The sequence below is a fragment of the Chiloscyllium plagiosum genome, unplaced genomic scaffold (genome assembly GCF_037043375.1).
Source record: "Chiloscyllium plagiosum isolate Xiang-an unplaced genomic scaffold, Cpla_swu_hap1 HiC_scaffold_13, whole genome shotgun sequence".
Lineage (NCBI taxonomy): Eukaryota > Metazoa > Chordata > Chondrichthyes > Orectolobiformes > Hemiscylliidae > Chiloscyllium > Chiloscyllium plagiosum.
In genome coordinates this window covers 66744503-66753577 of record NW_028270151.1, presented here as the reverse complement: position 1 = coordinate 66753577, position 9075 = coordinate 66744503, and the positions used below count along the sequence as shown (strand labels likewise).

General features: G+C 40.9%; 1 long non-coding RNA gene across 1 annotated transcript; it reads left to right on the top strand.

The window, feature by feature from the left end:
* Positions 1 to 1642: 1642 nt before the first annotated feature.
* On the top strand, positions 1643 to 8062 carry LOC148148331 (uncharacterized). Its single transcript, XR_015759207.1, has 2 exons — positions 1643 to 3710; positions 3852 to 8062. It is a non-coding gene; the product is annotated as an uncharacterized LOC148148331 (long non-coding RNA).
* Positions 8063 to 9075: the final 1013 nt, after the last annotated feature.

The window sequence follows — 9075 nt, the reverse complement described above, 5'->3', positions numbered from 1 at the left end:
ACATTCCTTGATTTGTCAGGGAACTACAGTCCATTAAAAAAAAGGAAAGAATTCCAGACACTGGAAGTGTGAAATGAAAACAGAAATTGCTGGAAAATCTCAGCAGGTCTGGTGGCATCAAGATGGAGAAATCAGAGTTAACATTTTGAAGTTCTGAAGAAGGGTCACGGGACCCATAATGTTAACTCTGATTTCTCTCCACAGATGTTGCCAACGTTGCTGAGATTTTCCAGCAAATTCTGGTTTTGTAACTACAGTCCATTGTCACATTCCTGATGAAGGGCTTATGCCGAAACGTTGACTCTCCTGTTCCTCGGATGTTGCCTGACCTGCTGTGCTTTTCCAGCATCACCATTTTCGACTCTGACTTTCCAGCATCTGCAGTCCTCACTTTCTCTTAGTCCACTGTCAGACACTACCCATTTCAAGATACAGAATAAACTGAAAGTATTGTTAAAAAAAAACAAAGAACTGCAGATGCCAGAAATCAGAAAGTACAGGTATACAATCCTTTATCCGAAATCCTTGGGGCCAGTTGCTTTTCGGATTTTGGAATTTTTTGGATTTCAGAATAAATGACATTTTCACAGTGAAATAAAGCAGCAGATCCACGCATGACAAGTACGAGCACTGAGACACAGTTGATGCCTGCCAGTGCTGGGCCACGCGGCCCTGTTACATATGAGTGATGTGGGTCAAGTGAGTGTGGAGTTGGGTCATCTGTTGCATGCCAAACAACCTTGTTATGCAGAAAAATACGAAAAGAAACTTCGGATTTCGGAGCTTTTTGGATTTTGGAATTTCAGATAAAGGATTGTGTACCTGTATTGCTCAAACAGTCAACAGCTGTTACATTAGTTGTGTTCCTAAGATTTTAAAACAATAGGAAATTTGGAAAGGTAGTTAGTTCAAAGAATGTAATATTCCCCATGCACTATGAACAAGTCTGGTGATACTTTTGTCCAAGGAATGGCTGGAAAACTATGTGGATTTAAACATTCCTGTGCTGCTGAGGTTGATACATTGGGCATGCCTCACATGCATTCAGGAGTCATTGACTATCCTGATTCATCACTGGCCAGTATAAGTTCATATGTTAATTTGGTCTTGTACGTTCAATACCTATCTGTCTCTGGTCTAACGTGGAACTGATATCTTGATGTAATGCTTTTGATACTAGGACCAGCTTGCCTTTGAAAATGACTTGTGATAAACCAAGTTCATCTCTGTATGGCCAATGTGAAAAAATCTTATTGGATAAAACTTTAATACAGTTAGCCCATCCCTGATAACAGTGGTTTCACAACTCTTATTAATTTTGACGTGTGTCAGTTGGGAAGATTTACCCTGGTTCTGGCCAAAGTGGAAGAGTTTAACCTTGAAACTATCTTTAGCCTCTTGGTCTAATGCATCAATGTGAAGGTCAAGAGGTATATCTTAGTCTTTATGTGGGTTGCATAATCTGCTCAGTTTGTCAGACCTGTATTTTGCCTCAAAGTCATATCCTCGCACCTTAACAAATAGATGTTGCAATTGCTCTGGTGCACTCATTAGCAATTTTCAGCTGATCATTTATAATGGCTTATGATCTTTCAGCAGTGATTTTTTTGCCAGTTAAGTATGTGTGAAACTACATGTGGGATATAAATGAATTAATGTTATTTCTGCAAGTATAAATTCTGATACAGAATAGGAATGAGAAAATACATATTCAGCAAAAAGAAAGGATATGTGAGCATGAGACATGAATACAGAACAATGGTGGATATATGGGCAAACAGGAAAACATCTGTTCTCCTCGCTTGTACAGAGACACAGGAACAAACCCTAATTAAAGAGGTCAAAGTGGCCTCTGGATGGAAATAGATGCTGATAGAAGAAAAGATATGCCTAATCAATAATCTATAATAGACTGACGTCAAACACCCTTATGGGAGTCAGAGATAAGAGTTTGTCACGGACAAAACAGGATAAACAGAAGTTGTGGGATAAGTCTTAAGGAAATGAGTGACGTAAGCGAAGCAGGGAACAAACAATGGAATAAGGAAAAATATGGGGATTCAAACTGTATAAATTTCGAGAGTTTGTTGGATTTGGTGTGCATTTTGTCATTACCTTACCTGGTAATGAGACAGGGCACCCACCTATAGGTGTATAAATAAATGGCGGATTCAGATATTTGTCTCGGACTGAAATTATTAAAGTGAGTGAGCTTTTGTTTCTCACAATTGGGGGCTCGTGTCCGGGATTTTCTTCCATCACCGGGTGGAGTGGCTGGCCTTGGACACTGGGAAGACGCGTCCCGTTCCCCATTGAGGAGCGGTCTCGTGTCCCGGTTTGGTCTGCTCCCTTGGGTGACTGATGTGAATCCTATAAGAGAGACATCTGAATCAGACAGTGATAGGAGCTCGATAGAAAATACGGTGACAAAAGGGGCCAGGCAACTCTGTGCACAGACCAAGGTAAGAAAATTGACTTTTAAGTATTGCCTTGGTGGCCGGGATTGAGTTTTAGTAGTTAATAAGGGACTAACGAAGGAACTCAATATGGCTTGCGCTTTGGGTTAGGAAAAAGCCTCCGGGGAAACAAAGTAAGGAAAAGGCAATGGAAATGGAGGCGGGGTCCCTTACAACATTCCTCCGGAAAGTCCTTTGGGCAGGATGTTGTGGAAATTGGCAAAATAATACTTGTGCAAGGGAGAAAGATGATTAAATATTGTTGCTTTGTATGGACTAAGGACTCCATTCTTCGTCCCGCTGTCTTCTGGCCAAAGTACAGATCGGACGAAGACTGGGTTTGTGAATATCTGAGTTTATATGTCAATGTGCGAAAGAGAGAGAGAGAGAGAGAGAGAGAGTGTGTGAGAGAGAATGAAAAGAGCTGTACCGCTGGTAGGAAGTTTAACCCTTTGTGATTTGGTTTGAGTGAACATTTGTTTGTTGGTGATTGAATGTTTGTGTTTTATTCCCTGGAGCTTGTGTTCCAGGACTGTTTTCAATCTGATTTTGTTATGGAAACTTAACATGATTTCTTTTAAGGTTAAGGATTCTATTGTGATTATGAAAAAAAAAAGGAATGATAACTCCTGTTCTTTTTACAGATCATGACTGCCTTACTATCAGTTTCTAACTAATCTCTTTTATCTTTACATAAAAGCGATTTATGGAGGACAGTTGAAGTTTCAGTTCAACATTAGATTGTAGTAAAAGCAAAATTCTATGGTTAATATCTGTGACCTTGGATTCAGCCATTGTTCATGCATTAGAAGTTTTTTTTTTAAAAACTTGAGTAGACAAATTCTTTTAAGGCAAGTTCTGATTATTTTACGACCTATAGTATTGTAATTGAGCAATGATTGGTCAGGACTATTTAAGAAAACTAATTCTGGATCTAAATTAAAGGACTAAAACTGGGTAATTACAGTGAATTGCAAAATTGGGAACTGTATGCATTTTGCATTTTGACTATTAAATACTGAAGAAATGAACGTAAATATATATAAATATATTTATAAGTTAGGAACAGGCTTTGAAGGTTAGTCAAGCAGTAATTGATGAATTGGTGTTTGAAGTTATGGGGAGCTAGAAATATTGCAATATTTCTTTAAAAAAAAGAAAAAGGGGAAAAACGTAACGACTTATCCCCTTTGGGAGGTGCCCATAGGGGACAAAGAGATTGGGTTTGTAAGTGCCCCCCTCACCAGTGGGGAGGTCAGAACATTTAAAAAGGAAATGGAGGTCCTGGTTGAGGATCCGGTGGGGTTGTCTGAACAAATTGATCAATTTTTGGGGCCCAGTCTGTATACCTGGGCTGAATTAATGTCTATTTTGAATATATTATTTACTGGGGAGGAAAGGGGACTTGTACGAGGAACTGCCATTAAAATATGGGACAGGGAACACCCGATTGGAGATGGGGATGCTGGACAGGGAGAGATGAAGTTTCCCCTCAGAAACCCCCAGTGGGAAAACCAAAACCCAGAGCATAGAGAAGAAATGAGGGAATTGAAAGACCTGATTCTAAAAGGAATAAGAGAGGCAGTTCCGAAGTCACAGAATTTGATTAAAGCCTTTGAAATTAGACAGGAGAAAGATGAGACTCCCTCAGTTTTCTTGCAAAGATTAAGGGACTCAATGCGGAAATACTCTGGAATGAACCCTGAGGACCCAGTGGCACAGGGTCTTTTGAAAGTACATTTTGTGACAAGAGCATGGCCAGACATACAGAGAAAGATACAGAAGATAGAAGGATGGAGCGAAAAACCATTAGATGAATTGTTGAGAGAGGCACAGAAAGTGTTTGTAAAGAGGGAGAGGACAAGGGGGAACATTTGATAGAGGGTTTGAGCGACAGGGGCAGAGATGGAAGTCGCTACAGGAAGGATGCTATTATTGTGGAAAGATAGGGCATTTTAAGCGGGAGTATCCTGATCTACAAAGGGAAGAAAAAGGCAATTCCGCTTATGAATTATGATGAAGAATAGGGGTGTCAGGGGTTCCTGCCCTCGGGGGCCCACCAGGAACCCTTGATAAACTTGAAGGTGGGACCGTGTAGGGAGGAGGTAATCTCCCTAGTAGATACAGGGCAGCACGGTCATCGTTGAATTTTAAACCAAAGAAAGTAGAAATGTTTACACGGTCAATTACTGTTTCGGGGGTGAAAGGGGAAGGATTTACTGTTCCAGTATTTGAACCTATGATGATAGAAGGTCCTAAGGATAGGATCACAGGGGAACTGCTGTATATCCCTGATATAGGAAGTAACTTACTGGGGAGAGACCTAATTATCCTTATAGGACTGGAGATTGAAATTCAGGAAAAAGAATTAGTTGTACAACTGGCAATATTGACAGAGGATGCAGAGAGAGAGATAGACCCTATTGTATGGGCTAGAGAAGGGAATCGTGGAAAACTACAGATCCCTCCCCTTACAATAAATTTAAAACGGAAAGGGGACGTTGTCTGTGAGCGACAATATCCTATTTCCATAGAAGGTAAACGAGGACTGCAGCCAGTAATTGAGGGAGTGATTAGAGATGGTTTGTTGGAGCCATGTATGTCTCCTTATAATACCCCAATTCTACCAGTGCGGAAATCTGATGGAACTTATCGATTGGTGCAGGATTTGAGAACATTAAATCGAATAGTACAGGTCAGGCACCCAGTGGTGCCAAACCCCTATATGTTATTAAGTAAGATCCCTCATGATCACAAATGGTTTAGTGTGATAGATTTAAAGGATGCCTTTTGGGCTTGTCCCTTGGCGGAGGAAAGATTTGGGACTATCCCCCTATGAAATCTTATTTGAATTACCTTATCTGGGAACACAGGGAGAATTGCCAATTCCCGAAACTAAAGATTTGTTTTTAAAGAAGTATATACTGGGCTTGTCCTCCTCTTTATCTTTCCTCAGAAAACAGGGTCTATTGGCACAGACTCCGCCCCTTGAATTTGCTGTTCATCCCATCCGGCCAGGAGATTGGGTCTTAATAAAATCATGGACAGAGACTAAGCTGCAGCCGGACTGGGAAGGGCCGTATCAGGCTCTTTTGACTACTGAAACGGCAATAAGGACGGTGGAGAAAGGCTGGACTCACTACATTCGGATCAAAGGGCCAGTGGACCCTCCAGTTGAGGAAGAAGTCTGGACAGCCGAATCAACGCAAGACCCGCTGAAACTCAGACTAAAGAGACTTTGAGTAATTGACTATACAGTGGCGACGCGAGCGCGGGATTATTTCTGTAAGATTGTATATTAAGCCTTTTTGTGTTCTAGCATAATGATCAGAATACTGGGAATGCTTAGAGTTATGATGCTAGCCCTCTTGGTATTAGGATTTTGTCACATATCATTTTCATATGTATTATTAATGGTTCCTGAGTCTGACAATCCACAAGTAATAGACACTGATATATGTAGCTTAGTAAATTGTGGGAATGTAGCTAATCAGAGACAATACCGCAGCTCAGAGATACATCTTAAGTCCTATGGGGATGGCCTCGGGGATGGTACCTGGTATAATGGTCTTGTCACAATACACCGGGCCCCCTTTCGACCAGCACCGATAAAAAGTGTAACCCCATATATTTAACGATAAGAAAAACCACATGGCACGGAGCGGTTTTGGGAGGTGGCACTTATGAGGTACAATTAAATGAAACATTTGGGATTGAAATGAAAGCAAATAGGAAGGAGTTTGTGGGCTGTTGTTTTCGAATTAGCATAGGACAGGGAAAAATGGGTAGAATTACTGGGTAATGAGATACAACCTTTCACCCCTCCCAATGATCCTACAGTAGTAAAAATTATAGAGGTAAAGGATTTGAAACAGACCATCGAGATAGAGACTGGGTACGGGGATGCAAATGCCTGGGTTGAATGGGTAAAGTATACTGTAAAAAGTCTGAACAAAAGCAATTGCTATGCATGTGCCTCCGGTAGGTCAGTGGCCCAGGTGGTTCCCTTTCCGCTTGGGTGGAAGCGAGACAGGAAGGGCATGAAATGTATGATAGCCCTGTATCAGGATGAGACTGCATGGAATGATAGGAATTGTACCTCCCTATCTCTGGTGTTCCCTCCCTTGGAGGAGAAAGATGCAAAAGTTCCCCCCACATTTTCCGCCGCAGTTGGAAATCACACGTCATGTGTGCACAAGCGAGGTACGAGTCGGTCGAGAGATTTGGGGGAGCTGAAATTATGTACAGAGATTAAGAATGTTACCGAAACGGAGAAGGGAGGGAACTACTCAGCATTAAAGGTTCCCCGAGCGGATCTGGGGTGGTACTGTGGAGGAAAAATATTGAGACCCACCCTACCTCCGGATTGGAGAGGGATATGCGCAATTGTAATATTGGCAATTCCATTTACCCTGGCATTTGAGAAGGAAAAGATAGTAGGGAAAAAGGGAAGGGGTAAGAGATTACTGTTAGATAATTCTTTTGATGACGGGATTTATCTTGATTCGGTAGGAGTCCCTAGGGGAGTACCTGAGTTCAAGGCTCGTAACCAGATTGCAGCAGGCTTTGAGTCAGCTCTCTTTTGGTGGGCAACAATTAATAAAAATGTAGACTGGATAAATTACATTTTTTATAATCAACAGCGATTTATAAATGATACAAGAGAGGCGGTTAAAGGAATATCAGAACAGCTTGATGCGACAAGTAGGATAGCATGGGAAAATAGAATAGCCCTTGATATGATTTTAGCAGAGAAAGGGGGTGGTGGTTTTTATCCTTACTTCCCTGATAGTAGTAGTCAGGGTATTGGTGGCCAGTGGCTGTTGTGTCATACCCTGTATACGAGGGCTCACCCAGAGGCTGATTGAAACAGCCTTGATGAAACGAATGCCCCTGAGGGGAATCAGACAGAGGAACTTTATCAACTAAATAATAAGGAAATGAGTGAGACTAAGATGGATGAAATCTCTGAAATGATGCTTGCGAATTTTGGGAACAATGTTTAAAAAAAAAGAGACAAAAATGCAGAAGATAACAGATAGTAATGAAAAGAAAAAGGGGAAATTGTGGGATATAAATGAATTAATGTTATTTCTGCAAGTATAAATTCTGATACAGAATAGGAATGAGAAAATACATATTCAGCAAAAAGAAAGGATATGTGAGCATGAGACATGAATACAGAACAATGGTGGATATATGGGCAAACAGGAAAACATCTGTTCTCCTCGCTTGTACAGAGACACAGGAACAAACCCTAATTAAAGAGGTCAAAGTGGCCTCTGGATGGAAATAGATGCTGATAGAAGAAAAGATATGCCTAATCAATAATCTATAATAGACTGACGTCAAACACCCTTATGGGAGTCAGAGATAAGAGTTTGTCACGGACAAAACAGGATAAACAGAAGTTGTGGGATAAGTCTTAAGGAAATGAGTGACGTAAGCGAAGCAGGGAACAAACAATGGAATAAGGAAAAATATGGGGATTCAAACTGTATAAATTTCGAGAGTTTGTTGGATTTGGTGTGCATTTTGTCATTACCTTACCTGGTAATGAGACAGGGCACCCACCTATAGGTGTATAAATAAATGGCGGATTCAGATATTTGTCTCGGACTGAAATTATTAAAGTGAGTGAGCTTTTGTTTCTCACACTACATAATGTCAATTACCAGACTTAATGTCTTGTACTCTTTATCGGAATAATTGGCTTACCGAGATGACAAGCTTTTTGAATCAAAAACAATTTTTCTATCACCTTGCCACAGACAAATGTGAAGCCTTTGCATGATATATTTACTTTGTGAATTATGTTTTTCCTTGGGTCACAGAATTGCAATAGTGAGATCTTACTGACAGGGCCTGCTTGAGAGTATGGAAGACACATTAGTGATCATCTTGCTACTATAGAGACATCCTTCTTGAACAAATCTCTCAGCAGATATACCTTGCTCACTAAGTCAGAAAAATATGGTGAGAGGAAGGTAAAGCAGGGATTTGGCGAGAGTCTAGGAATGCACAAAGTGAACAAGTGCTAAGACAGCAACCATGCAGGCAAGTCCAATCCGTGTGCTGGGCCCTTCTTCCTCAGGTGGCTTAGGAAATTTGGCATGTCCATAAAGTCTACAAATTCTACGATGCACATAAAAAGCACACTATACAGCTGCATAACAGCATGGAATGGCAACTGCTTTGCCCAGGAACATAAGAAACTTCAGAAGGTTCTATGGGTAGCCCTGATCATAATAGAAGCCAACCTGCCATCCTTAGACTCCATATACATGGCTCGCTGCTGCTTGAACACACGTAGCAGCAGGTTCAGGAACAGTTTCTTCCTAGCCGTTATTATACCGACGAATGGACTCTCTAACTTCAATAATAAAGCTAGTGTGCTTCCAATTAAACCTGTTGGACTATAACCTAGTGTTGTGTGATTTTTAACTTCAATAATACTGACCTTGTTAATGTTCTGTGCAGTGTAATGTGTATGCCTCACTCTGGCTAAGCTCTGTAGGTCCCTCCTTAATATGATCTGCCTGTCCTGATTGCAAACAAAGCTTTCACTGTACTTAGGTGCATGTGACTACAATAAATCAAATCAAATCACTTGTCCCTG